This window comes from Canis lupus, chromosome 36 (genome assembly GCF_048164855.1).
Source record: "Canis lupus baileyi chromosome 36, mCanLup2.hap1, whole genome shotgun sequence".
Classification (NCBI taxonomy): domain Eukaryota; kingdom Metazoa; phylum Chordata; class Mammalia; order Carnivora; family Canidae; genus Canis; species Canis lupus.
Genome location: NC_132873.1, coordinates 28,656,044 through 28,662,043, shown reverse-complemented (window position 1 = coordinate 28,662,043; position 6,000 = coordinate 28,656,044).

The following is a 6,000-nucleotide window of genomic DNA, read 5'->3' as shown; positions in this document are numbered from 1 at the left end:
GCAGAGAGGGCGCAGCCGGAAGGGGCGTCACAAGAATTCAGGGGAAGGTGAGACCACTGAGGCTCAGGATGGAGCATCTAAGAGTCGTGGCATCTGGAGGTTTGGTGAGGACGTGTGTCTTGTTTGCAAGGACAGTTAGATCTCAGACAAGGAGAGATATAAGCGCGAGCATTCTCGACATGGGAAATAAAATGAATTATGGATCAGGGGCCATAATATACTGGAACTCTTCCTTTTCTAGTAAAAGCTGCGTCCCTCTTTAACCTCTGCACATGTTTCAGCTATTTTTTTTTTCTGGTTCATTTCCCATAACGAATTGTGTGAAAAAAATAATCTTTACGAAAAATGTGTCTAAATCTTAAAAACCAATACAAAACACAATGAATTCCTAAATAGAGTATTTTACGTTTGTGGGTGTTTTGTGCGATTGAAAGTAACTTAGGAAAAATGGGACAAATGACCATTTTTTTGTCCATAAATGTAGACTAGCTAATACATTTTGGGTGGCGTGGTATTTTGTTTATTAAGCTCACTGTCAGCCTCTTTTGCTGCCAGCTGAAGTACAGTAATATGATTTTGTTCCAAATTTTACACTTTGCCAAAGGTCTGTTTCTCAGCTGCATTTTGGGAACAGCTGTCAGCCCCAAGCAATCTGATTGCTTTTCATGAATGATAAATCACTTCCCTGTGCACTGATCGGCTCGGGCACAATAGGAAGAGACGTCTTTCCACCTAGCATGTCAGCAGGAGCATGAGGATGACGGGAGAGAAGCGCGAGGCTCCAGTGGCATTTCCTCAGTCCTCGGGTTCCATCACTTTGGGTGAATAGTGGGGGAAAGATGGTCTTCACTAGCGGGTCTGAAAGACAAAACTGATCCTGCCCCTACTAGGAGCCATCACCGATTACCCCTGGGGGATGCATGGCCCTAAAAAGAAAGGATCCTCGAGGGTCACACATTCTTTGGTTTCAAGGATTGCCCGTCCCGATTGTCACGGGTCAGGGGGCGTTAGGGTTAGGGGTGACGAAGGGAAAGCTTGAGCTCCATCAGAGTATCCAATTGGCGAGGCCCGGCAGGCTGTGAAAATACTTGTCACATTCGCAGATCGGCTAAGGCCTTGTCTGCTCCAGGTCGCCGCACGCAGCATCACACAGGTGCACCCTTGCTGCTGCCCAGGGGCGGGGGTGGGGGCTGGGGGCCTGCTGGCGGGGGGCCGGGTGCACCCCTTGAATCCTAGGTCTGGAAAAGAAGTTCTGAGGGGAGAGGAGTCGAATCGTTCTCTGGCCCCGAGGTTTGCTCGGCCGCTGCTGGCCCTGGTGGCCTCTGGTGGCTCCTGTCACCAGCTCTCCCAGAGCCACCAACCAGCTACAGGCCCAGCAATTTTTATTGAACATAAGAAATGTCATCTGCAAATCACAGGTTTTTACTGGGAAAGGCAGGTGGGGCTCAGCAGCCTGGGCTCGCTCCCCGTTGCTAGAGCATCGCCCTCGCCGTGAAGGCAGACGCCCAGCCATGCACCTGCGCCCTGCTCGTGGCCCGACCTCGCCGGGGCCCCAAACCCACGCATCGTCCTGCAGCTGCATGGCAGCGGCCCTGGCACTCGCTGCCCGCTGCTCTCTGGTTTTAATAAGGAATTTGTTTAACGAGCCGACGATGGCAAGATGTCAGGACAGAGACGTCGAGGGCAAACACCGCAGTCGCAAGGAGCAGGAGGCCTAGGGCTTGGCGGCAGCGCAGCTCCTTGAGCCTGTCCCAGAACCTCCTGGCAGCTGGTGCTTAGGTCAGCTAAGCCGATGGCTTACAAGAGCGATCCCTGCCACTAGTCTTGGGAGCAGTGGTGTCACCCAGGCTAGGTTTTAGAGTTAAGAATATAAAGGTGGCAGGTGCGGGTGTAGACAGGGGAGGTCGGATGCTGCGGCAGGGAGGTAGGAGCCCTGTGGCTGGCCCGCCGCGACCGCCTGCACCTGCCAAATGTCACCTGTGGGGCCCTGATGCTTGCATTGGGGCGGCCGAGGGAGCAGGAGCAGCTGTCCTTGGGCGGCTTGCGGTAGACCCCGAGACCCTCGTTCTCTCGGGCTCCACGGGAGGACTGGGTTTGCAGTGGTTTAAGTTCCTTCCCAGGTTTAAGGCAGGATTTCCCTTCGTGTCACAGCCCCGTACAAGGTGCGCAGAGGAGGCAGTGATTCCCCACCCCTGGCTCCGGTCCGTGAGGCCAAAGCCTGTGACGGGGATAAGCCATCTCAGCTGAAGGTGGGATGTGGTGATCCTACTGGTCCACGTCTCCGTCGAGGGGCACCTGGGCGGCTCAGGCCGTTGAGCATCCTGCTCTGGATCTCAGCTCAGGCCTTGGCCTCGGGGTCGTGAGTTCAAGCCCTGCCTTGGGCTCCATGCTGGGCGTGTAACCTATGTGAAGTCAAAACCAACTATCTGTTGAGTACCTACTGAGTGTCGGTTAGCGTCTTCAGCACCAGATCATAACCATGAACAAAGCATCCTGTTGTCACAAAGCTAACTTTCTATTAGTTTATTGACAAAGTGAGCACCAGGTAGCCCTAGCTCGCACTTTTTTTTTTTTAATTAATTAATTTTTTTTTCTAGCTTGCACTTTGAAGTGAGTATTCCTTCTAGAAGCCTATAGCAAAATTTTATATTATTTTTTTTTCGCCAATATTAACAAAAGGTGCGTTGTGAACTGTGCTGGGTGTGAGGTGTTCACCAGATGCGATCTTCAGCAATTCCGATTAGTTTTTCCTTCCTATGTCAGAATCTAATGAAAACTCCTCTTGCTTAATTCCTCCCTCTGGCTCTGGAGGGCTCTGCAACATGGCCATGATGCTTGGTAGGCCCAAATGCAGGGGCAAAACCCCATTTCTCCTCAGGGTCTGGAGTTCTGTGCTTGAACTTGTTCTGTGTCCTCTGCTGGCAACAGTGCCTAGCTGTGAGATGCTGATTTGCACAGGGTGCGGGCTGGCTTTGTTTCCGAAAGGAATAATGTGCATGGTTGGTCTCCGGTTGATGTGTGGGAGCTGCCATTTGGGGGCGTATAACACTCTATTTTCCATCCTGCTTAGAATTCTGAGGCTCGATGTCCAACATCTGTCATCCTTCACTTTGGAATTTTAAATGATCTTTTTTTATGACTACGACAGTAATAATATTTATTTATTTATTTATTTATTTATCTATTTATTTATTTATTTATTTATTTATTATTAAAATAAAGCATAATAAAGAAAATAAAAATAACCTATAATCCTGTGGCTCTGAGTTAAGCATTATTAGCTTCCTCTTGTGGGTATATTTTGAAATACGCACAGTTGTGTATCCTGTTTTTGTTCTCAGCAGTATATTGCGAGAATATCCTGAATATTATTTAAAAATCCTTTAAGATTTAATTTAATGGCTGCATAATATTCAATCATATAGCTTTATCATAATTTATTTGACCATGCCTTATTGTTGGACATAGTTTCTAATTTATCACTCATTTAAAATCCTGCGAGTAATATCCTTATTATACATTTCAAATGCCTGCCTGAGTAAGTTGTTAAGAAAAATTCCAAGAAATAAAGTTATCGGATTAAATGAGATGAACATTCTAAGGCTCCTGACACATATCACCCAATCATTGTCTAGAACGGTTCACAAATGATACTCGCAGTAGAATCATACACTCACATTTTAGAAAAGTGTCCATTTGTCAGGCAAAAGAAATACCTCAGTATCGTTTTATTTTCCAGTTAGAATTCTAGTGAGATCAAACATGTGTTTCGCATGTTTCGTGGCTATTTCTTTCTTTTTGTTCTGTATATTGTCTCTGCTTCTTTATCTATTTTTCTATTCCTGTGTGGTACATGATAATGACCTGCCAAGGATGTTCATAAACTAATTTCTAAAACATATGACTATGTTCTCTTACACAGCCAAAGGGATTTTGCAGACGTGATTAAATCAGGGAGATGGAGATGGAGATGGAGATGGAGAGCTTCTTTCGGGTTATCCAGGTGGGCGATCAAAGGATTGGAGTCGAAGCCGACGTGATGGTGGGATCCCAAGTCAGCGAGAAGAGAGACTTGAAGATATTATATTGCAGGCTTTGCAAGTGGAGAAAGGGGCCTCAGGGCAAGGAATGCAGGTGGTCTCCAGAAGCTGGAAGAGGCAGTGAAGGGCTTGGCTTCCAGAACCTCAGAAGGAAGCCGCTCTTAGGACATCTTGACTTACGCCCAGGGAAACTCACTCTAGACTTCTGATGTCCAGAACTGGGATTGTTTTAAGCCACTAGGTGTGTCGTGGTCTATTACAGCAGCAGGAAATGAATACACCACGTGTTCTGATTTTTCTTACTGAGATGTAAATTCTCTCTTATACAATAAAGTTCTTTTTTTTTTAAAGATTTTATTTATTTATTCATGATAGACATATATATATATATATACATATATATATATATATATATATATAGAGAGAGAGAGAGAGAGAGGGAAGCAGAGACACGGGCAGAGGGAGAAGCAGGCTCCATGCAGGGAGCCCGATGTGGAACCCGATCCCAGGTCTCCAGGATCACACCCTGGACCAAAGGCAGGCGCTCAACCGCTGAGCCACCCAGGGATCCCTACAATAAAGTTCTTAACTTGTCATGTAGGTTACAAATATTTTTCCCAGGATGCAGTTTGCTTATATTTTTAGAGCATTTTCTGATAGAGTTTTGTTCTCAACTTTTAAAACATTATTGATGTTATATTAGATAAGCTTTATTTCAGTGCTATACAAATTTTAAAAATTATGCAGTCAAATCTATGTATCTTTTCCTTGGTGATATATTCTATTGCTTTTAAATCAGTTTTATATTCACCAATGTTACTTCCAGCATTTTTATGGTATGTGATTTTTCATTTATCATTCTTCATTAAGTTTTTATATATTTCTAGTCCTATTTCAGGGCTATCTTGACTGTTTCATTAATCTGTCAAGTCCCGTGCTATTACCACACCATCTAAATTATTGTAGTTTCATAAAAGTTTTTATGTCTAGTAAGCCAAGCACTCATTCATTACTCCTTCTGTTAACATTTTTTTAAAGCTGGTCTTAATATGTCGTTTTTCTGGGTGAACCTTAGAATCACTTGGATAAGTTAAAAACTGTCATGAGTATTTGAAATTTGTGATGAATCTCTAAGTTAATTTGGAAAGAATAGCATCCTTTTAATGGCATCTGTAAGCTCTTACCTAAGAAGAACATGGTACTCTTTTATTTATAAAAATTTAAAAATACATATTAATATAGAGTTTTGTCTTTTTTTTGATATAATCTCAGATGTTGTTCCATAAAACTAGTTCTGGCATTTTGTATGTCTTGTTACTATGGGCATTGGAATGTTTTCCCACAGTATTTACTAATTAATTTTAGTTGATATCTTGGAATGCTCTCTATTTTTGTATACATAGCTTCAGCTTTACTGAACTTTACTAATTATGACTTTTTCCGTTGATTCTTTTTGGGTTTTTTATGTATATAATTGTATCCCATGCGAATGCTGGTGATTTTATATCCTATATCCTAAAAGTTTACCCTTTTGTGGTTTCAATTTTTTTAAGTATTGGCCAGAACTTCCAGATCTATGTTAAATGTAAACAATAACATGATGCGTATTCATTGCATTCACACTTTAAACCTTAGTGTCTCAAGAGGTCATATTTACAATGGCTCTGGCTATTAGCTTGTGAACGGCCTTTCTTTTCATATTAAGGAAATATTTTCTTTGTAGGGTAAAACACGGATTTAAATTTTGAAGTTTTCATTTTTCCAACTGCATCTATTGGACTAATATATTAGATAATTGTTCTGAATAATAAACTCAATTTGTGTTTCTAGGATATACTCTATTTTGCTTATTGAACATTCTTTGCGAAATACAATAGAATTTAGTTGACTAGGTGGTTTGTTTACCAGGATTATTGAATCTATTTACAAATGAGACAGGCTGTGGTGTTAATATTTTCCT